The sequence below is a fragment of the Sceloporus occidentalis genome, unplaced genomic scaffold (assembly GCF_023333645.1).
Source record: "Sceloporus occidentalis isolate IW3139 unplaced genomic scaffold, rSceOcc1.0.p SCAF_2, whole genome shotgun sequence".
Taxonomy (NCBI): domain Eukaryota; kingdom Metazoa; phylum Chordata; class Lepidosauria; order Squamata; family Phrynosomatidae; genus Sceloporus; species Sceloporus occidentalis.
Genome location: NW_028316982.1, coordinates 206,509,277 through 206,534,272, shown reverse-complemented (window position 1 = coordinate 206,534,272; position 24,996 = coordinate 206,509,277).

Sequence of the window (24,996 nt, the reverse complement as noted above, 5' to 3'; positions counted from 1 at the left end):
GAAGCATATATGTGGAATACTACCAGAGGGTGCTGCTTCATCTGTTCCAAAAAAAGATCCCAGACTCTTCAACCCCTGACTGGCTATTTCCCTAGATGGGTTCATATGAGAAAAATGGAAAAAATGAGGAACCCCCTGTTGGTGCTCCAAGTCATGAGGCAGCCTGCCAGTCAGCCTTGGGGTGAGTCTGGGCTCTTCCTTTTGACACTAAAAGAAATAAATAAGCAGACCTAAATGAAGACATCCATACAAATCTTTTCAGTTAAGTATTCTCAGGCGGGTTATAGACCGCCATTTCGGACATCGTCAGGACGTCCCATTTTTAAAAAGGGGCGTCTCTTCTAGACACCCCTTTCCCTATCACGGACTCAGTCCGTGACAAATGGCGGCGGCCGTTCCACACGGCCAACGCCATGTTTACGTCTTGGATGCATAGCGTCCAGACAGGTCGCAGCTGTTATGACGTCGTGGGTGCGCCATGGGCGCCTCTCGGCGTCATAATGGCGCCGCAGGAAGAAGCTCCATTTTGGAGCTTCTTTTTTGCTCCGCGAGGGAGTCGCGCAGTTTGTATGCTGCGACTCCCTCGCAGAGCAAAGAGCAGCGCCGGCAGACTGCCGCAAAGCGGCAGTTTGTAACGCCTCCCCATGACAGAGAAAGGTCAGGTGGATAATGGGGGAGGGAACTACATTTTAGGTTTACCTTGTATAACCTGCCCTCTTGTGGCACATTAAATGAATGTCTTTAAACACTATCCAAATTCTCTATCTATCTGAAATTGATTCACTGCCACATTTATTGCTATTCCCACAAAACAACACTTCTGTTGGAGAATATTATATTTTTATATACACACAAACCACCACACACTGTGTGATATTATATATTCTGATTGAGTCAGAACATGTTAAAACTGGGAAATTATTCAAGTCCTAGCTTCCTTTTAAAAATGACCTTTATAAAAATAACCTGTAATCATGGCAGCTAATCCTTTTCAATATGATTTCCATATACCAATTGTAGGTGACACACAATGCTTTGCAAAGCACCCTCATAAAAGGATGTGATTAGTTTGAAAATATGAAGCACACGCTTACAGTTGAACATACCCTTTTTTAACAGAAAAGAACTTCATTGAATGGTGCTGTATGTATTTCTCATCAGCTTAGAAATCTGAAGTCATTGTTAAACTTGCATTCCCATGTATGGTTGCAAACTGGTTTAGGGAGGCACCTGGGTTTTGGATTAATTCATTCAGGAAATGTTAGTGAGATCAAGAGTGACACATTGTGTACGTGATCAAGTTGTCACTCTGATATCCTCAGTTTGCTCATGAAAGGAACTGGTTTCAGTCAATCAACTTCCTAGTGGAAGTAACAGAATTCTCTTTCCTGGCAAATTGACACACCCACCCCCAAACACAAAGCTGTTCTCATGAAGCAAATAAAGGAAATGACCACATACACAGAAATGTCTCTTGTCAGATTTCTTTTATGAAAAACCTGGCATTGATATTTGCATTAAAAATCAGAGAGTTAAAGCTCCAGCTAGATAAGACTGAGTTATTAGTGGTAAGATGGCATATTAACCAGGGAGTTGTTGGTCCAATTAGACTCCTTGTTCACTACACAAATATAGCACCATGGTTCCATTTTAACTGAATTGGCTGCATCTTATGGAGTCCTGGGGGATTGTAGTTTGATGAGGTACTAGAATTATCTGGTTGAGAATTCTAAGTACCCCTCTCTAAAACACAAATTAAAGGATTCCATAGGAGGCAACCTAAGGAGGAATCACTGTATTATAGTTGTGTGTATGAAAGGGCCCATGTTGTGCATCAACTCAAACATTTTCTGTAAGAGATCTAAAGCATACTTTCTGCCAATTCATAGACTAGGTATTGATCCTGGATTGTGAGAAAGTGGTACACCAGTACTACAAATTTATAGCAGGTTCAGTGCACTTTAACAGTCATGCTTCCATATTAAAGAACCATGGGATTTGTAATTTGGTAAGATACTCAGCATTCTACTGTTCAGGAGAATGGACTAAGATTCTCTAGCAGAGAAATAAAGACTCATCAAACTACAAATTCAAAGTATCTCACCAAACTACAGATTTTAGGATTTACTAAAAGGCAACCATGGAAATTTAAAAGATATTAAAGTGTTCAGTGAGAGCTAGAATCTTTTTGAGTGAGTGAACTATGAGTCAGTTTGAGGCTGTAATCCAGATATTACTGAAGCTATCCAAGGTGATGAAACCTATTTCCAAAATAGGTTAGGCACCTTAAATAATGCCTTTAAAGTTTGATATCTAACCCAGATTAGATTCAACTTGCGATGATGATGATGATGATGATGATGATGATGATGATGATGATGATGATGATTTTTTATTTCTTACCCACCTCTCCAAAGCAATAGAAGGGGTACAACATAGATTAAAATGTACTAATAGCACTTAATGCTATAATCGTGTAGTGTGGGTATACTCTATGAATATTCCTAGATCAGAGTTGGAAACCAAGTGTCCTGCAGGTCTCATACAGTCTTTGCTTCCCTGGACATGTCAGGTGAAATTTTTTGTTTGGGGACTGAAAATTGTTGTTTAGGGACTGAAAATTGTTGTTTGGGGACTGAAAATAGACTCCAGGAACATTCTGGGCCACAAAGGCAAATGGGCGAACCCACAAATTATGGCCCAGAATGGGTTCAATTCTAACTTAAAATGCTGTTAGCAGAAGTGACATCCTGTTGATTGAAACATCACTACTATTCACTGTCAGGTGTGTCAGTGTGGCCAACAGATGATCTGAGGAGACAGAATGTCTCCAACCCCCAGTATATCCCCATATTATGCTGCTGCTATTGATTTAAAGCATATATTCCCTACCGTTTAGCCACCCCTTAGACAAAAAGTCTTCTAGAACATCTTGTAAGGGTAACTGGCATGACAAACCGGCCACTGAACTTACAGTCAGTCTTTTATTGCATAAGTGCTTGTTTCTTGTATTAGCTCCTTATTGTTGTGCTGACTTGGATTTTTTTTCCTTTGCATAGAAATTTTGTGTGCATTTTTTGTACACTGTGTGCATTTTTGTACATACCTTTTTCAATGTACATACAATTTTGTATGTTTTTTTAAAGGTGTATCTGTAGGGGTGTATCAGCACTACAAAAATAATGCTGTTTGACACCACTTTAACTGCCATGGTTCAGTGCAATGGAATTCTGGGATTTGTAGTTTTGTGAGACATTTTGCCTCCTCTGTCAGAGCTCTAGTGCCTGTAAAATGCTGGCTGTAAAGTACAACAATTACAGTTCCGAGAATTCTATAGCAATGAGTCATGGCAGTTAAAATGGTGTCAAACTGGATTATTTCTGCAATGCGGATGCAATCTACCTGTGCATTTTTCCCAGTATTAAAGCATTCTAGGGGGCTTTTTTTTTTCTTTTCTTTACAAATGAATGCATTTTTTCCCTTCAGAATGTATCACAAAGTCCAGAAATATATGGATTCCCAAGGAAATATGTGTTTATCTCATTGCCACCCTTGGAGATACAAAATGGATGGTTTCACAGTAAATATAAATACAGTTTTTCTTTTCTATACTTATGCAATAGCCCAAGTATGATACTTTCTGTAAAATTAAAAGCAACCTGTCCTTGAATACATTTAGAAAAGTAAGCTCTGGAAAGCAAGAAAAGGCCACCTGTGCTTTTCAAAACCTGTAGTCGTTCTTGTGTAAGATATTTACACAATCAGACCTACATATCTGCATTAACATGAAGGTGACTTTATGGACATGTTTCAGCATCCTCAAGATGCTCATATCAAGCTACCCTTGATGATTTCCTTTAATTACACATTTATTTAGGTATACAACATGCCAACAGTGCACCCCAAGCAGCCATAAAAGTGGTTAATTATGATGAATTTCAGAATAGATCATGCAAGAGTGTTAAATAAAATTTCAGCACAATCTCAAATGAGGTTTATTAATGCTAGTTGTAAAATACAGCACTTCATGCATAACTAACATACTGAAATGTCAACCAGACCAAACAATTGTAATGGATAGAAAGAAAAACAAAGTTTCTTGAGCTTCAAATATATGCAGTCTACAGAGGAATTCAATTAACGAGTTAGATTCCTGTGATTTCAGCAGGCTGATGACAAGCTATTTCATTAGTTTAGCTATTATAAAAAGTAGAGATAGAAGAAAATGATGAGTTAACTTGTATTTGAAAATGGGTGCATGTATAAACATGATCTTTTGCAATTACACATACCATTTTTAAAATGAGCTATTATTGAACTAAAATGAATAGGTAAGGGTAATTGAGCAATTTGTGCTGCCTTATCAGGAGTAATGGAGGGTACATTTACTGTTCTGTACTAAAATTAATTGTTGGGCTGGTAGTCTCATGAAGGGGAAAGGATAAAGAACCATAGAAAATGAAGAAATAAATGCAACTGGGAGCTAGTGTCATATTACAACTGAGAGAGGAAGAGGGGAGAAGATGAATATGCCTGTAACACTGTTTAATGTCCTCTGGCTCTGAAAAAAACAACTAGAAATTTAATGTAGTGCCATTAATTTGAAGCTGAGTACATGCCATTTTATAATAACAAGAGTTTTAAAAATTAATTCATAATAGAATTCTGAGGTGGTTTACAGCAGGGGTGGTAACTGTGTTGCCCTCCAGACACTGCTGAATTATGGCTGACAGATGTCCTAGCCACCATAAACAATAGTAAGGAATTCTGGGTGCTGCAGTACAACAATATCTGGAGGGAGGTACAGATCTATGTTGAGAGGGAGTCTTTTTGTTTTGGACTTTTGGAAGGGGAAGGAACATCATAAAAAAAGGCTAAATTTGTATAAATATTCTTCTCTTTTTTCCCCAACATGAATAACTTGCTTAGTTTTTCCTCTTTTGATTCTCACTGGAGTCTCACCCTCACAACTTCCACCTCTTACAGAAAACTGGAGGCACAATGGTTTTGTACATTTTGCACCTGCAGTACAGACCTATTGCCCCGTAAGAATTTAACACACAACAGCAAAGGGAGAACAATTTTGGAGCAGAAAAAAACTGTGTGTGTGCATGCTTGCATGCTTGTGTATGTGTATATGTACACACTTTACTTCTTTTTTATTCCAATATTTATACATAGATCTTTTTAAGTAGTTCTTGGAGTTTCTCATAAAAACAAACCAGAACAGACAAGTGTGACATCTGACCACCCCTGTTCCAAGTAGTGTTGCCAACTGCTCTTACCAGCTTCTGTAACTTTAATGGCAGCTTAATGTGCAGATGTCCACAGATTAACAAAGTATATGTCCATGCTATAAAAAGATCCAGCTGGTCATACCCAGCCCTGTCATTAGATGGAGTGAAGCAGCAGATGCCATAAAAGGTGGAATGGTTGTTAATAATTTACTTTGTTATAATAGTTTTACTCCCATGAATGGGATGGGTTATTAATAATACTTTCTACTTGATGTACCAAAATAGCTTGGCTGGCTTTTGGAAGTCTATAAGTTTGCTTGAATTGGTGGGAGCATCATCACACCCTCCAATTGTCCTGATTTAATAGGAACAGTTTCCAATTAATTCTCTGTTGTCCCTCTTTTTCAACTGCATTTAAAATGTCCTGGTCTCACTCTGCTATTCCCAATTTCCCTCTTTGCCCTAAACTTCAGTTGCTGCAAACTGAGTTCAAAGTGCAAAAGTAGTTTGCCCTAAATTAACTCAACAGGGGGAAGAGGATGGGAAGCAATAGGCTCATGGAAAAGCAAACTGCTACAGGGTTTCTAAGCTTATGTGTTCTTCTTCATTAAAAACTTTTACCATCTTGATCACACTCTGCTATTGCTTATCAACATGTATTCCTATTTTTCTGTGTTAAATGTTGGAAGGTATGCACCATTTGCTGCTCTGCCTTGGGCAACAAAATATCTTGGGACAACCTTGTGTATGTGCTGATTCCTCCATCCTATGCTTTTGATAAAGAGCAAAATTAAAGCAGCTCATCCACTCAACCCATTGGTCACTTGTTCCCAAATGAGGACACAATATATTTATTTGACAAGCTAATAGATTTTTGTCCCTGGTGGTCACATAGAAACAAAGAACCATCACTCATGGTTTATTTAGCAACTAGAAGCATGAGGTAATCTATGGGAAATGCTCACACTGGCCTTGGATTCTAAAATATGAAAGGCACACGTTGCACAGGGTGAATTTTCTCATTTGAAAAAATACACCACCATTACAGATAGATCACACTGGCAGTGATACTGGAGGGTATCCAAGAGTTATATAATTTATTAGACCTCCCTCCAACCTTAGCAGCCTAGGGCTTGCTTCAGTCTTGAAGCTATGCTCCTCCAGTTCCATTGAAACAGGTCACCTCTGATACATAACAAACACACATACACACCACAAACAGTGGCTTGCCTCATACACATAAAGCCTCCCCATGTCATTCTAAATGGCAAGAAACAGAAATTGCTCAGTATGAAGCTTCCTTGTAAAAACAAAAGCAGCTGCTATTTTATGATGCTGGGACCATAAAAGACAAACTACTTTAAGAAATAGGATGCCAGTGACAAAATGTTGTTTGTGCAGCTGAAAATCAAGATAATAAATTATTCCTATGTTTACCTCTTTCAAAGTAAAGTAGGTTGGAAGGGTGTCAGGCTGCATCAGTTCCAAAGCTGAAGAAAGAATCTTATTTTTCTATTAAAAATGTATTCTTCCTTTGGAGACAGAACAAAAGATAGGAAATGTCCTTCCCAGGAGAAACCTGGTGTTCTGGATAAACGGAAATTTTTTTAAAAAATATTTTTTTCCTCCCAAAACATACAAATTGTGGCTGGCATCCTGTTAGTGACATACATAAGTTGAAGGCTACCTTATGCTTCTATATTATTGTTATAAAGGTTGATATTCTATACCACCCTCTAAAAGTTACAAGACAGTGCCAGTGCCCCCATACATAAAGTTTTGTTTTGATAGCCTTCACATAGACATTCCATTGCTGCTTAATAATGGAAGGGATTAACAAAACCTCTGGGTATATCTCCATGCTCAAATGCAGACCAATGACATCATCCACTGAGACCCCCAGAGAAACCTTGCAGAACTCAGAGGAAGGTGTCCTCAGTCTTAATCTGGCTGTCGGGATACAGTCAGATGCTTCTCTGATCCTCTCTACTTTCTGTCAGCAATAGAATGGAAATGGCGGGGAGCTATCACAGTGCGATGGTGAGTCCTGGGTGTGGTGCCTCGGTTTCAATGCACCATAGACAGCTGACAACATCAGGCAAATTCTCTAACTTTGTATTGCCATCCTCCATCTATTAGACAGTAATTTTCATCAGCCATAGCCAGTAAAACCAGTGGTGAGAGAATATGGGAGTTATAGTCCAACAACATTCATTTTTAATTGAATATTCTTAATATTATACCATACATATATATTGTTACATTCTTACGTTCTCATACATTATATCTAAATATCTTTAATATACCACCTCAGTGCTCCCCTTCCCCAGAACCATTCCCATCCTTATATTCCATCCAAAATTTCAGTTCCTCTCATGAAGGTAATTTCCCGTCTTCTTTTCTCAGTACTTTTTCAATATTTTCTCCATATTTCATCAAAGTGATTTCTTTTCTGTAATCCTTTTTTCACTTTCAATTTACATGTTAATTTGTCATTAATCACTAATTTCCATACTTCTTTATACCAATACTCCAATTCTACATTTATTTTCGTTTTCCAATATCTTGCTATGATTAATCTTGCTGCTGTAATCAAATTTGTTACCAAATCTTTTCCTTCTTTTTTCCATTCCCCAGCATTATATAATGATAACAAAACTATATTTGGTTTTCTGTCTATTTTTATATTCATAATTATATTCATAATATTTTCTATTTCTAATATCACTTTTTCCCAAAAATTTTGTACATATTTACATTGCCACCACATATGGATATATGACTCTATTTCTTGACAACCTCTCCAACAATTTTTTGAATTATTCTTATCAATATTGTGTATTCTCACTGGTGTCAAATACCATTTCCAAAACAATTTATAATAATTTTCTTTAATCCATACTGATAGATTTTTCAAATGTCTTTGTTCCCAAATTTTATTCCATTCCTTATCACACAGTTTACATCCTAATTCTTCTTCCCATTTTTCTTTCAAAATATTACGTTATAGGTATGTTTGTTTGTCTTTATGAATAAATTTATAATAAATAAATAAATAAAAATATTTCCTTTTTTTCTTCTTTCCTTTATTCTCTATCAATATTTTATAAATTTTACTAATGATTCCTTTCATATTCTCATTTTCTTCCAGTTCTTTTCCTTTTTGAATTATTTGTTCAAACTGAGTATGCTTTTTCCTTTCCACATTTCTTTTCTTCTAATTTTTAAGCCATTGTTCTATTTGCATATAGTGAAACCAAGACATTTTTATTCCCATAAGTTTTTCTTTTATATTTTTTTCTACCTTTACATTTATCCAATTTTCTATTCTATCTATTTTCTTTTCCTTTAATTCCTTATCTAACAAAGCTCTCAAATTCTTTGGAAATTTTTTCCCCATTGTTATTGGTGTTAGCATTGACTCTTCATTCATTAATTCTTTTTTATATTTACTCCGTATTTCTAATATATTTTTCATAAGTGGATTTCCAATTCCCTTAATTTCATAAAAACATATTATTATTCCTAGTAAACCTACTAAAATATTCTGCATTTTCATATCTATTTCCTCTCTATCTAATTCTAACCATTGCAAATCTGATACCCCTAACATACCTTCTATCACATATCTCAATTGATTAACCTCATAATAGCCTCTTATATTGGGAAGCCCTAACCCTCCCTTTCTTTGTAGTTTGTACCAAAATTGTTTATTTAATCTAGTTCTTTTCCCTCCATTATAATATATATTCAGTAATTGTTGCCATTTATTCAGTTCGATTTCTGACACTTTTAATGGTATCATTCTAAATAAAAAAAATAATTTTGTTAATATTTTCATCTTAATTAATGCTATTCTTGCAAACCATGGTAATTGGATTTTCTTATATTCTATCAATTTTTCTCTACTTCCTTCCTTAATGCTGTTAAATTTTTCCCTTCCATTTCTTTTAAATGCTTCGTTATATTTACTCCTAAATATTTTATACTACTTTTTAATCTTATCTCTAACTCTCTTTGTTTAACAAATTCCAATTCCTCTTTCAAAAGGACTTTGAAACCATGGTACATGCTCTGGTAACCTCTCGTCTAGATTTCTGTAATGCACTCTACATGGGGCTACCCTTGTACCAAGCCCAGAAGCTTCAGTTAGTACAAAATATTGCAGCCAAATTGGTCACCGGAGCATCCAGGTTTGACCACATAACACCTATTCTGAAAGATCTTCACTGGCTGCCTATTCGCTTCCGAGTGCAATACAAGGTGTTGGTTATTACCTATAAAGCCCTACATGGCTTGGGTCTGAGTTACTTGAGGGACCGCATCTCCCCATATAATCCGCCCCACACACTTAGGACATCTGGGAAGAACCTGTTGGAAATTCCATCTTCCAAATACGTTGTTACATCCCAGATGGCCTTTTCAGTGGCAGCCCCACAAATCTGAAATGGTCTTCCTGAGGAGCTCCGTCTTGTGACACACACACACACACCGGAAACATTTAAAAAGAGGCTTCCTCTTCTGTCTAGCCTTTCCCGCTGAAAAATGAAGTTGTGCACTCCCAGTCCCATTGACTCTCTGCCTTACTCTCTTGAATGATTGTTTTTTAGATTTTATATAATTTGTATTTTGCATTTTATCTATTTTATGAGATGTTGTAATGGTTTTATCGGTCTGTAAACTGCTTTGATCTAAGGAAAAGTGGTATACAAATAATAATAATAATAATAATAATAATAATAATAATTCTTTTGTATAATTAAATAACATCATTTCTCATTTGTTCCAATTAGTCTGAAGCCCTGTCACTTCTCCAAACACTTTTAAATGCTCTTTTATTTTTCCCACTTTATCCATTAAATCCTTAATAGTTAATAATGTATCATCAGAAAATAAACTAACTTTATTATTTTTTCCAATCCTATTCCTTCTAAACTATTATCTTTCCTTTATAACATTCACTAACAACTCTATCACCATTGCAAATAATATTAATGATAATGGGCATCCTTGTCTTGTACCTCTCGTTACTTTTATTTCATCCAACAACATTCATAAGGAAACAAGTTGGCCATCCCTGCATTACCCCCCTTTTCTGCACTGCCCTCCATTTTGGCTTTTAGTTTGAGTTTCATTTTGCAAAGTGTTATTTTTGGTTGTCGTGAAGTTGTTTTAGGCAGGGTAATAGTTCAAAGTAGCGCTTCACAATCCCTTATCTTCAATAAGTGGGATATAGAGGTATTCTCAATGGGTCAAAGTGATTCAGAACTAAAAAATTCACTCTCCCTCACCACTGATGTACCCTCCAGGTGTGATTATGATCTCAGATTTGCTGCCTGACACAAACTATTCTTCTGTAATGTTTGACATGCTAGTGGTAACTTTGGGCACTCACAGTTTGTCCTAATTTCTCTGCCCACAAATTTAGCATCATGGATAAACAGAATAATAAGATCTATGTAAATATATAAATATTTTTCTTAAAAAACTTGGATCTTTTTATCATGATAGAACTCAGATTCCTTAAGAGATTGGTAGAATATACAGTGTGGCATAATGGTTTGAGTGTGTATGAATCCATATTCATGGCTCTGTGATGTTGGCATGATGATATGATGATATTAGGGAATGAAGATATGACAGCAGGGTGATATGGGAATTTAATGCTGTATAGTATGTTGACTACTGAGAAGGGGATATCAGTTATGTTAAATCCAAGCCTGGGAAACAAACAGGAGGGACAGATGACCAGCAGCAGAAAGGAGTTGTAGTTTTTTTACCCCAATCTTCCTGCCATGGATCTGAGCTTCGAAACAGGGATGATCTTCTTCCTGAAGGAAGATGAAATAAAAACACAGGAGGGGAAGGAGGGAAACATAAAGGGCCCTTTGATCTGGATCAAAGGGGAGCGACCAGGGCTGCTGAACCCATGGCAGAGAACACTGAACCAGGGATAGGAAATTTTCTTTCTTGATATCCAGAATAAATCTCTAGTTTCTACTACACTATGATGCTGTCTTGGTTATTGGGATCTGGGTCCTTCAATCCTGGTAGAGTGATGGACTGTGACTGGGAAGAACAAGGTTCGATTCCCTGCTCAGCCATGAAACCCACTGGGTGACCTTGGGCAAGTCAGCCTCAAGGGAAGGCAATGGCAAACCTCCTCTGAACAAATCATGACAACAAAACCCCATGATAGCTTTACCTTCAGATCGACATAGGTCAGAAACAACTTGAAGACACACAGCAACAACAACAAACAAACAACAAGCTAACAAAGATAGAGAACCACTGCTTTAGAGACAAAAAGTTTAACTCTGGAAGAAGAGATTTAAGTGACGATATGAAGCAAGAAATTGCCATTCTGCTTGACTTCAGTTCTGAAAAGGGAAAGAAAAAGACTTAAAACTCTGGGGAAGTGACAGATCAAAAAAAAAGAGAAATGACCAAGCCAAGAAAAAAGAAGCCTGGGATTTTAGAATCATCATAGACACTGCTATTTGTAATGTTGTAGACTCTCAATCCCACACTATGTAATGTGGGAATTTCAAATCTAAGAGTTTTTAAAATGTTTTTCTGGAGACAGTTATCTATATGAAAGCAGTGGAAAAAGTCAGAGAAAAGCAAAGGTTAAAATGTTTATGGGGATATTGTTTTCTGTTTGTTTCTGTTTCCATTCATGAAATAGGATGTTGTTAATCCATGGAAAATTATTTTTAAATGGCTTTCTTTAACGTACAAAAATGTATATTTTTGTGCACCTATGCTGTCCTCCATGTATTTAAAAGCCATTCTTTTACTTTGCTCTTGCTTCATTTTGCTTCCATTTAATAGGCACCCAATCACCATCCTAAGTCTACTAGTAGACAGAATATGGTACTGTACTGTGCAAATTTTACACTTTTCTGTATCTACATATTTATGCACATTTATGCATGTGGATGTATATGCAAAAAACAGACTTGTTCGCTATACTGCTGAAGTCTTGTGACTATGCTCACCCATAATGGCTTTTGTACATGTGTATTTTGTAGTTATGTAGCCAGTTTGATTAAAATATTTTGTCATTACATAGCATCTTGCCTAAAGTATATTTTAAGTATTTTAAGTACCAACCTTTAGGGAGGTGCATAAGAGAGCTTGGCCAGGCAAGGTTGAATTCACCCACCTTGGTCCAGATGTCCAAATAACAAACATACTAAATTGATAGTCAATTCACAAATAAAGAGATTCTTTAACTTTAATAGTTGTATATACAATGAATAGTACTGATGAAAAAGCCAAACTGTACAACTAAAATTGTCTGTTCTTTCCATTCTGATTTTGACATCATGACCTCTGCTACTGTAAAAAGCAAAGAACATATCAACACTTTTCCAAATGTTTTGGATTATTTTGCTTCTAGATTACTTTGGAACAAAATGGAAACTGAAATATTTATGGGCTGAAGTACTGGTTTTTCATTTTTGGGACCACAATTCATGTAATTCAAGCTGTATCTGACATCTTAAATAAACTCGGTTGTCTACAATAGCATAACAAATACCTACCCACTACTTAGGTATGACATAATATAGCTGTCACAATAAGTTTATAACTGAAATGAGATACTTCATGGCTCTTTGCTTTCTGAAGTACAATTTCTGAGTCAAGACTGAAAACAGGGATTAAATATGGCACTGTCTCTGACACTGTAATCCCAAAAGTCACTTAATTGTAATCCTTAAACCACTTTGGTTTAGGGTACACTTCTCAACTTATTTGCAATTATTTTTTTCAGAACTAGTCTGACCATGTATAAGGATCAAAAACACTGCAAAAGTGAATGGTGTCATTAGTCATCAGCATTATCAGTAACACAGTTATGATAATACCACCCAGTTTTTGGATTATGATACCCAGAATCCCTCACCCAGTAGATTTTCGGAATGATAGATTCATTATTTATCTGCACTAAAATAACAAAAAATAGAGTAAATAGGTAATGGCAGCATGTAATCCTTTTTATCTATATGATGCTTGAAACATAAGAACTTTCCTGAATCAGACCTATTGTCTGTCCAGTCCGTTATTACTCAATACGGAGAAATATAAGGTACTGCACTCAGGGCAGAAAAATGAAATGCACAGATATAGCATGGAGGACACCTGGCTGAATGAGACTACATGTGAAAGGGACCTAGGAGTCCAAGTAGACCACAAGTTGACCATGAGTCAACAGTGCAATGCGACAGCTAAAAAGGTCAATGCAATTTTAGGCTGCATCAATAGAAGCATAGGCGGGTTACAGACCGCCCATTTGGGGCAGGCTGTACCCGCCCTTTTCCCTGGTGTATCGGGGCCTCAGCTGTGAGAACGGCAGCCGCTGAGGCCCCGATCCGCCGCTTTTCAGGCTGCGGGAAAGCGGCAAAACGCTTCCCCGCAGCCTGAAAAGGGGTGTCCTTGGGGCTTCAAGCCCCAAGGACACCCCGCGGCAGTAGGGAGAAGGAGAAAGGGGCCGCTTGGCCCCTTTCTCCCTTGCTTCGCTGGGCGCAGCCATCTGAAGGCTGCGCCCAGCGAGGCAAAGCGGCGCTGCAAACCAGGAAGGAGCTCCGAAACGGAGCTCCTTCCTGGTCTGCGGAAAGGGCGCACTAAGCGCCCTGGCGCGGATCGACGACGTCACGTCCATGCCGCCCCGTATAGAGGTGGCGCAGTCGTGACGTCGTCATGGCGGCCCCCATGTGGAAGGGGAGCCGCCATTTTGTACGGACTCAGTCCATACTAGGGTTAGGGGGGTGCGGAAGCACCGCACCTTCCTAACCCTAGTACGGACTGACTCAGTACTTTCATGGCGGTGTGTAACCCGCCATAGTGTCTAGATCAAGGGAAGTAATAGTCCCACTCTATTCTGCTCTGGTGAGGCCCCACCTGGAATATTGTGTCCCATTCTGGGCACCACAATTTAAAAAGGATGTTGAGAAACGAGCGTGTCCAAAGGAGGGCGACTAAAATGGTGAAGGGTCTTGAAACCATGCCCCATGAGGAACGCCTTAGGGAGCTGGGGATGTTTAGCCTGGAAAAGAGAAGGTTAAGAGATGATATGATAGCCCTGTTTAAATACTTGAAGGGATGTCATATTGAGGAAGGAGCAAGCTTGTTTTCTGTTGCTCCAGAGAACAGGATACAGAACAATGAATGCAAACTGCAGGAAAAGAGATTCTACCTCAACATTAGGAGAAACTTCCTGAGAGTAAGAGCTGTTTGACAGTGGAACACACTCCCTTGGAGAGTGCTGGAGTCTCCCTCCTTCCTGCATGGCAGGGGGTTGGACTGGATGGCCCTTGTGGTCTCTTCCAACTCTATGATTTTATTATTTTATGATTCTATGATTGCTACACTGGAGATTCAGATGGATTCGGAGTGCCTACAAAGAGGAAAAGAGAATAAGAACCCTTTCCAGCTGTTGTTTCCTAGCAATTTGGACTTAGCATTATATTGCGTAGAATTCTAAAGGAAGCATATATCCATTAATCTATGATACTACTTGGAGCCAGTGTGATATGGTAGTTTGAGTGCTGGACTAGGGTTTTGTCTGCACTGGCCAGTAAACCCAGGGTCGGTACAGAGCATTATGTCCCAGAATTAGCCCCACATTGGCCACGATGGTAGCCACACACACCAGGCCAAATCCAGTGTGTTGGTACAGCAACATCTGCGTGGGCTAGATGGATTGACACTGCAACTTGATGTCTGGCCTTTCCTTGGAGCTGCCATTGCCACTACCACATCGCTTACCTGCAAGAACTCCACTGTCAGGCCTTCCAGTGTGCCACTGATTTTCCAGAGGGTGGGCTCACACATGTGACCAATGAGAGGAGAGAGTAGAGGGACCTTATGGTCATATGGTGAGGGTCTTCTGAGGTCCCTATCATAAAATGGGGTGTCCCTCTGCCCTCTGCCCTATCACCTCATTGATCACAAATGCAAGCCCACCCACCAGAAAAGCAGTGATGTACCATAAGGTCTGTCTGTGGAGATCCTGCAGGTAAGAGATGTGGTGGCAGCAGCTCTGGGGACAGATACTCTTTCCTCACACTGCTCAGCACAAGGAAAGGAAATGGTGTGGTGCCTGGCAAACAAATAGCTGGCTAGCCCAATTTGGGCTCAGTCCAGTACAGGCCACAAAACTCTGGATTAACCCTGGGATTTTGGGGCAAAGTCAGGTTAACTAAACCGGCAATATTTCAACACAAGTCACTGTGCATCATGAGAACAGAAAACACTGACATCAGGGTGAACACAGAGTTTTTTGCCCATGCTATGCAAACAAGGCTTAGGACTCTGGGAGAGTATGGTTCTCTGCTCAGCTAAAATCTTTTGGGTGACTTTGAGCAAATAACATTTTTTTTCAGCCTCAGAGGATCTTGTCACAAAACCTCTAGGAGAGGATTACCATAAATCAGTAATGGATTAGATGAAGGTAAACAAATTTAAATTTAATCCAGGCAAGACAAATGTGTTCCCAGTCAGTCAAAAGGCACATCAGGAAACAGGGATTCAGCCTGTATTGGATGGGGTTACACTCCCCCTGGAATCATCAGGTTCATAGTTTGGGTATGTTCCTGGACTCAGAACTGAACCTGGATGCCAGGAATGTATCTGAAAAGTTAAATTTAGTGTGCCAGCTGCACCCTTTCATTGAAAAGTCAGATCTAGCTATGGTGACACATGCCTTGATTACATCCTGTTTAGACCACTGCAACACACTCTATGTATGGCTCCCTTTAGAAACTGTTCGGAAACTTCCAAAGTACTGAAGTCAGGCTGTTGATGGGGGTAGGTTATATAGACCATAGAACCCTCTTATTGAAACAGCTCCACTGGCTGCCAATCTGTTTTGGGGCAAAATTCAAATTGCTGCTTATGACCATTAAAACTTGAGTCCATACTATTTGAAAAATTGTATCTCTCTATACAAGCCTGCCAAAGCCATAAAGATCTTCAGAGGAAGGCTTTCTCTCATTCCCACCATCATCTTCACCTCTGCTGAAGACACAAGAGAGAGCCTTCTTGGCAGTCCAAGTTATGGAATTCTCTTCACAGGGAAGTCCAGTTGACCCTCTCCATGCTGTCTTTCTATTGACATATTTTTATGTAATAAGGTTTTGGTTTTTATTATCTTGTGGCAGATAGAGCTTATAATGGGGGTGTTGTTTTTATTTGTGTGTGTGTGTGTGTAAAACTGATTTCAACCTGTTTCTTTAAGTTGTTGTTGTTTTTAAACAGAAGTTGGATTTAATTGTGTTTTAACTTTTCTATTGAAAGCTTTTTAGTTGTACAATATTGTGTTTTTGTAAGGTTGTGCAAGGTTGGATTCCAACATGGGATGTAAATTAAGTAAATAAAAATAAGATGGAATTGACTTGAATCCTGGGATTGGCATTTTTAGGGAGCAGCTTTTAGAATTGCCAGCCAGAGGACTCCTCTAGTTTCTCATGAAACTACAAGCCCCAGAATTCTATTGAATCGAAGCATGGCAGTTAAAGTATAATAACAACACTGTAATTGTGCTGTGTGAATGGAGCCCAGGGGTTGTTAGGTGGTTCATTTGCTGCTTACTGTGGAAACACATATATGTCCTGGGATCTGCCTCCCCCTCAAAGTGGTCCCAGTTAATGTTATGCCCTTTCTGTAGTGATTCAGATTGTCTACATTTTATCTGAAATGGGGTGGGCAAAGTGTGATTGACAAGTCATATGTGAGTGCTGAAGCTATTTTTGTAGCCCCCAGGAGTAAAAAAATAAAAATAAAACATTTTTTATCCAAATGCCTTTTATAGGCCTACTTCACCATGATCTTTTCTGTTCATATAGAGACCAACCAGTTACTAATGGGGCATCTATAAGTAGAAAACAAAGGCAAAAGCCTAGTTTTTACCTATTAACTGATCTACAGAATATGCATATACAAAATTGATTCATGCTTTCAGAATCCAACAAAATCAGTTACGTGTTTATATTTGTTTCCCACTGCACGAGGGCTGAAGGAACAATGTTAACTCTAAATATTTGACTGTAAAGGCATCCTAGCTCAGTGGAAATTCCTGCTTCTTAGGGGCTAAACAGACAGCCTCTAAGGGGCAGCTCTGTGCCACCCCAGAAGCACTGGATCTGGGCCACAGCAACCACACTCTGTACCTCTGATCTGGCCTTTCCACAGTGCAAAAAGAAGCCACAAAAAGCGGCTCCTTTTTGTGCTCTGGAAAGGGTGTCCAAGCCACTGTGGTGGCAGCTTTTCGGAGCTCCTTTGACACAGCACATTTAAATGCTGTGCCAACAGAGTGCCATGACAACCCCCACCATGCGGTTGGGCAAGCACCATAACACCAGCATAGGGGCAGCATGTGGGCAGCCGGCATGCATACACCATGCCACCAGGCCGCCCCCACACTAGCATATAACACCGGTCTGTAGAGGCTCTTAGCTTACAGGGAAAGGTGAACACCAGGAGAAAGGAATCAAGACATACCGGTCAATTAATTCAAATGTTGTATCAGTATGGAGGCCGAGGGATTTGGAACAAAGAATTAGTGGTAACCAATATCAACTGTGTCACTTGTAATATATAAATAAAAATTATACTGGCCATATTTTTTTTTAAGTCTGTCAGTGGACTTTCAGTCAGACTAGTGAAATTTCTTATAGGACAAAATATTAGGAGAATGCTGAAATGCAGTAAAGTATCATAAACTAAATACTTCTTTTCCATTCTTTAAGATGTATGTCTGTAGTAGGCTTGGATTGACAAATGCCCGGAACATAGTAACAAGCACAGTTACAAGAACTGTATACCTTGGCAAGTTAGAATATACAGTGGTACCCCGGGTTACGAAATTAATTCGTTCCGCCGCCGCTTTCGTAACCCGGAAACTTTCGCTAGCTGAAATGCCCTTAGGCGCTAATAGCGAAAGCCGCAATTCCGTGTGAAATCGCGCCGAAAAGCACCAAATTTTTTTTCGTAACCCGAAATAACCTTCGTAACCCGGAAAAATGTTTTTAAATGGATTTTTTTCGTAACCCGGAAATTTCGTAAGGCGGCGCATTCGTATCCCGGGGTACCACTGTAGTACCATATGTTGCTACATCAAAACTTGTAAATACCAAGGATAGAAATTTCATGCGGGACTCAGCCAGCAGATTATTTCCCGGCTCTTGTAGGACTATAAACTATGGAAAGATGAGTAATTCAAATTCTAATGCAATTATACCACTGAGACTTTTCACCAAAATGACAAACAAACTTAAAACAAATCAATTGGGGGAGGTGGGTACCTGAGCTTCCAAATGACCTCAAGACATTTGTGAATCTACTAACAAACATGAGGTGCAGCACGTACAGTATTATTTAAGCAGCCAAAGAGACTGAAAGCTCACTTGAAATATAAATGCTGATGTATATCCAAACTTCATTTTTAGTGGTAAATTGCTTTTAAGTGGAAACACTGTTTAACTACCAATGCCCCAGTGTGTTTGCTTTGAATCAATATCACAGTTAAACTGAGTTCCTGAACTATTCTAGTGCTCAGATGGGGGAGATGAGTCTCAATAACTAGATCATAAATTAGGTTCAACAGCCATGTTCAGCAGCATTTCCATTGTCTCTTCCCTCCCTAAGAAACTTGACTGGCACTTCCTGAAATTCCTGCCACCCCAAATATCACCCAAACAGAAAGGTTCAAACTCAATTCTCTTCCAATTTTGCTCCAGGCTAAAGTCACTGCAATCTTACACCTTCAGTTGTATCAACTGTGTGCTTCCACTGGTGGAATGGACACTTGGGGTGAATTGTATTCTCTGTTCAGCCTCTGGCATGCCTTCAAATAAGTTATGGAATATTTAGCCCTCAGGGTTCTCATAACAAGGTACTTAATCCTACCAAATGCTGCAATGAAAGCACTGGAAAGAAGTTGAGACTCCTCCATCTTGGAGGAGAAGTAAAGAAAATTGTGTATTCCTGCATGATGGCAAGTTGGACTTCTATTGCTGCATGATGGCAGATATCCACTGTAGAGGAGACTGAACTGATGGCAGCCATGGAAGGCATATTTTAATACTTTCCTCCTCGGTAAAATATTTCCTTTTTTGATAGAAACAGAAAAGAAAGCCAGATATCTAGGGATCAATATAACGAGAAGAAATATAGATAACTTCCACAACAACTATAATGTAGTACTCAAAGAAATTTCAAAAGACCTGGAAAGATGGTCCAGGCTAAACTTATCTTTTTTTGATAAAGTGTCGGTGATCAAGATGAATGTCCCCCCCTAGATTTAACTTTCTGTTTCAAAATTTGCCGGTCATATCCCATTTAAAGCACCTAGAGATATGGCAGAAGGAACTAGCAAAGTTTCTATGGAGTGGACACAAAACAAGAATCAAATGGAAAATACTGACTGACGAGACTCTATGTGGGGGCTGTGCATTACCAAACCTAAAAGCATACTATTTTGCAGCATGCCTCTGTTGGATCAAGGACTGGACCAGGCTCAAAAATGACAGATTATTGACACTAGAAAGTATCCAACTGAAATTTTGTTACCATGCATTTCTATGGTATAATAAATCCACAGTTAACAAAGACTTTTCTCATCACTTTATTAGAAACTCACTCTTAAAAGTTTGGTTACAATCCAGAGAGCTGTTCTATTACAAGTTACCTCTTTGGGTCTCAACCCAGGAAGCCTTTTTCTAGAGAACTAAATGATACAATGCAACCCATTGGTTGACATATAGAGACCTCTTAAATGAAAAAGGAGAATTTAAACCCCTTGATCAAATGAAAATGGACAACATCTTGAACGACTGGTATCTTTATAGACAACTCCTGAAACGTTTTAAGACAGACAACAAAAATACAGGATTTAACAAAGATAAAACAGAACTTGATGATATACTATTTGATAATAAACCAGGACATATATCAAAATACTATAAACTGTTAAATAAAATAGAATTGGAACAAGAGACAATTAAACACATCATGTTGAAATGGGCATTAGAAATTGGTAAAACTATTGAAATTGAAAAATGGGAGAAAACCTGGTATGACAGCAATAAATTCCCTCTATGCCAAAACTACTAGGAAAACTTCTTTAAAACGTTCCATCATTGGCTTATGTCCCCAAACAAACTCAACCTGATATATAAAATGGGATCAGCCTCTTGTTGGAAATGTCAAAGACCTGATGCAAACTACATCCACATGTGGTGGAACTGCAAGATGGCTGAGGAATACTGGTGGAATATTCACTCGGTAATGGTGGATATTCTTCAGATTACGATACCTTTTGACCCACTCCTCTTTCTCTTGAATATGACGTTTGATATGGATAAAAGAATAGTACAAGAAAAGAAATGAATAATTCTATATATGGTCACAACCACAAAAATCTTTTACACTAAGAGTTGGAAAAAACCGATGATACCAACAGAAGATGAATGGCTCTACAAGCTATAAGAGGCAATGGAAATGGATGTATTGACCGCCCGCATAAAAATTACCTGTGTTGAAAAAATAAAATCAACAAAAAAAGACTGGAAATGTGTTAAAGAGTATAGAGAAAGAAAGCATAGGCATAATGAAAGCGGAAACTGTAAGCTAAGTACTAATTAAGTGTAAAATAGCAACTAACTTCAGGATTTCAATTATGTTTATCTAGATGTTAGATAATGGGATCTTCTTTTTTCTTTCTTTCTTGGGGAGAAAACATTCTATGATGAATCAATAATGCAACAAGATATATAGTAGATATAGGCGGGTTCCACACTGCCAAAAAGTACGTGCTCGGTACGTACTAGGGTTAGGAAGGGGCGTCCTTTCTGGACGCCCCTAACCTAATACTTGCCGAGCACGTACAAAATGGCGGCGGCCTATACACATGGGCACTGCCATTTTGACGTAGCAGACGCTTAGCGTCCGCATGTCGCAGCACAGAAATGATGCCACAAGCGTGCCATTGGCGCCTTGCAGTGTCATTTCCACGCCGTGAAAAGAACCTGCTTTTTGCAGGTTCTTTTTGCTGCACCAGAGAATAGCACAGTTTGTCCGCTGCAGTTCCCTGGTGCAGCAACCACGGGCACCAGCTGAGCACCCTTTTGGGGCGCTCTGTAAAGCACCATAGTCACTCTCCTCTCATTTAAAAGAGGGATATAGAAAATAATCTGTATGGACTTCGGAAAGTTTATTAGTATCTGGGTTTTTTTCTTCCTCTTTTTTCCTTTTCGGAATGATGTTAATAGATAAGAAACTTGAGAAGCGTAAGTTTAAGAAGTATAAACTCCATCTAGGAAGTCTTTTTTTTAAACTTGACTTGGAAAATTTATCTGGATCATCACCGTTATATGTTTCCATTCTGAATTTTGTTTGTTTCGCAAACGTATATCAATGTATTTTGTATGGATGTGTGTCATTTATTATTTTATATGTTTTTATAAATGTTTAATAAAATTTTAAAAATATTTCCTTTTTTGAAACTAGTATTTTATTTGGACATCTTGATGTGTTTGATGATGTGATACAAATGCATTTTGATTTTATCATGCTTTCTTCTGTTAATTGTTTATTTACTAATTGCTTAACATTTTATTATATTTCTCCTTATTAGTATTAATAATGTTGTAATATTACATTGCTAAGCATTCTTAGTATTCTTATTTATATTCTTTGTTTAGTTGGGCCTGGTTCCTATTCTTACTATATTGTTATTCATAACATTCCCAGAAACCTTTGGCTGAAATCCTGTATTGCCCAGGTAATCATGCCTCACCTATGGAATTCCATGTCTTCACTCTGGCAGTTGTCAAGCCCCAAGAGAGGCCTATGTTTCTATTGCTTACTGGAGGACAGTGCAGAGAATTAGCAGGCAATTCAGATCAATTTAGAAGAAGGGACAAGTGGAAATTGCATGTTCATTTTCTGAATTGCCTCTTTCTTCCCTTTATAAGTAGCAGCAGTAGTGACACCTCCCAGGCTTTGAAAACTACAAGCAGGAAGGTTTTTGAAATGGTGCTAAGTCCTAGGCCATAAATGCACTAGCCAGGATATTCCAAAGTATCCTGGCCCCACAGCTGCCCCAGTCTGCTTCTGTAACTGGCCCTATGTTCCCACACTGTGGCATCAGTCTGCACAGGTACCCTATTAAGCTGCTTGGTCCATCTTCAGCCACTGTGGTTTTTTTTGTTTCTGATGTGCCAATGATGTGCATGTGGCTGGGCACATCATTCTGACCTCATAACAAGCTACCCATGGCAGCCCTGTCTGCACTGAGCAGCTCTGTGCAGACAGCTGCCATGGCCCAGGAATGCAGGGCTTCCCAGAAGATCCCGAGCAAGAGGTATATTTTAAAGATAATTTTAAGGTTGTTATACCTCAGTTCTGGTGCAAAACATACTGGACATTGTCCAGACTTTTAACACCAGAACCAGGATTTGGGAAGCACATCGTCCAAACAGAATTATCCCTTTATCGGGGGGGGGGGGGAGATAAATGGGCCTTTTGGCCCTTGCATGCAAGGCCCATAGAGAATACCTCATGTCCAAAAAGAGATATCTATGTGCATAAGCCTGTTCAAAAAGTGACCTGTCCAAAAAGAACTATCTATGTGCATAAGCCACACTTACAAAGACATGTCATTAAAATGTCACCCCTTGTGTATTATGATTAATTATTCCAAATTAAGCATGTCTTTAATTACCCATTCTCCTTTTTCTTGTTTCATTTTATCTTTTGTATTTGTTTGTCATTGATAACTTATTTATTTTGTTATTATTTAATTCTGACCTGTGGCTTCTATTTTATGGCCACATTCTATTTTTCTATAACACCTTCTACAGTAAACTTCAGTTTCATTTTTCATATTTTATTGTAGAAAAGAACCCTGTTCTCTTGAGAGCATCAAATTTGCCAAGCAAATTCAGCTTCTAGCAGCTCACCTTCCTTCAGTCCCCAACTAGGCACTTATGGTGTATTACAACTGGCTGAGCTTTCAGAGCAAAGGAGACAAGCCACCTGATTCAACTACAAGTTGCTTTCACCAATGCTGTATCCCATGTTTTGGGAGCCAAAAGAGCTATGAAAACTGTAGCTTAGTCAAGAGCTGTAGGTCAGGCACCAGTTTTTAATATTCATTAGTTAGAGAGATTTTTTTCAGATAGTTTCATATGCTTTCTATTTAGTGAAATAAGCACATGCGCATGTACATGCCTCTGATGCAGGCAGGACAGTATTTCCTCACTCAGCAGGCATTCAATCATGCCCTTCTTCTCTTTGTATTTTGGCCAAGAATTGTCCATTATTCTGGCAGTTTTCTCTTCATTTAAAATCATGAAAAACATATTTTTATGCAAAGTAAAATTTCATCTAGATGAGCCTTCCTTAACCTTGTGCCCTCCAGATGTTCTGGACTTTAATTCCAATCTGTCCCAGCCAAAATGGCCAATGGCCAGGAATGCTGGAAACTGTACTCCGGGATATATGGAAGGCTGATGTAAATCCTAACTGTTTGGGGAGATGTGCTGTTAGCTTCATTGTTCTGTTTGTACTGTATTGTCCTCAATCCAAGCAGTAGTACTAGCTAGAATACACACATTGATATACCTGGACATGCATACATATTGACTTCTCAAGTTTCTATTGATTCAATAGGTCTACTGTAGTTTGGACTAGCAATTGGATTTAGCCTGGATCTGAATTTTAGCCTGTGTCACTGAAAAATAGATGCTGCATGTTATGTACTCTAGATATGTTGGCATTGGTCCAGTCTCACAGTTCTTGCTCATATCTTATTTCATCTGTGCTCTTTTGTTAAGTTCAGTAATTATGAGTATCCATACATTTAAATATCTTTAGTTAAATAACAGCCTCCCAAACAAGTGCCAAGAAAAAACAAAGAAAGAACATGACAAATCTAGCATTGCCAGTGTGTAATGAATGGTTGTCATAGCTCTACTTTCATAAAGCTGTAATAAGGAAATGGAAAATATACTGTACTGTCAGAATTGTGGCATTACTAGGATCTATGGGACAAAGTTTGAATCAAGGCCATCAACAAGTCACACTATTTGGTCTTGGGAATGGGTTTTCTAGTAAGGTCACCCTATTTTGCTACTTAGGTCTCTTCTTCCAGCCTTACTTCCTTTGTTTGCAGGGTGAGATCATTTGCATATCAAGTAGAGGCATATTTCTCATTGCAATAATAGACATAAAGAGCTCTGTTTCTAAGGGACTACAGGACATATCCTTGTTAAAACACAAAAAAGAAGGTGTGTAGTGATATTTTGTTTTAGTTGAAGTTTCTTTTAAATAACCACATACTTACTCTCCAAAGTGGTGGTTGTTGGGTGAAGATATTTATGGTGAAGACTCAGAAAGCAGACTCAGGCCCTAACACCTTTCTGTCTTTTTGTTTCTTTATCTGTTTTCACTGGAATAGGAATTGCTTGTCCAGGGATGTAGCCAGGATTTTGGGAAGGGGGGGGTCCAGACTCAGTGCCTCCATTTTATTGGGGCTTGGGTGAGGTGGTGCGGCGGCACACACCATTCATTGTATCTAATGGAAGGGGGGGTCCGAACCCCCCAGACCCCCCCCTCCTTGGCTACATCCCTGGCTTGTCTGAAAATCAAATGGAAGGATGCTTACAGGAGCAGTTCATACTGGCTCATTTGAACAGGGCACCTATCAGATTGTTATACTATTCTTAAATTGAAAATTATATTATACCAT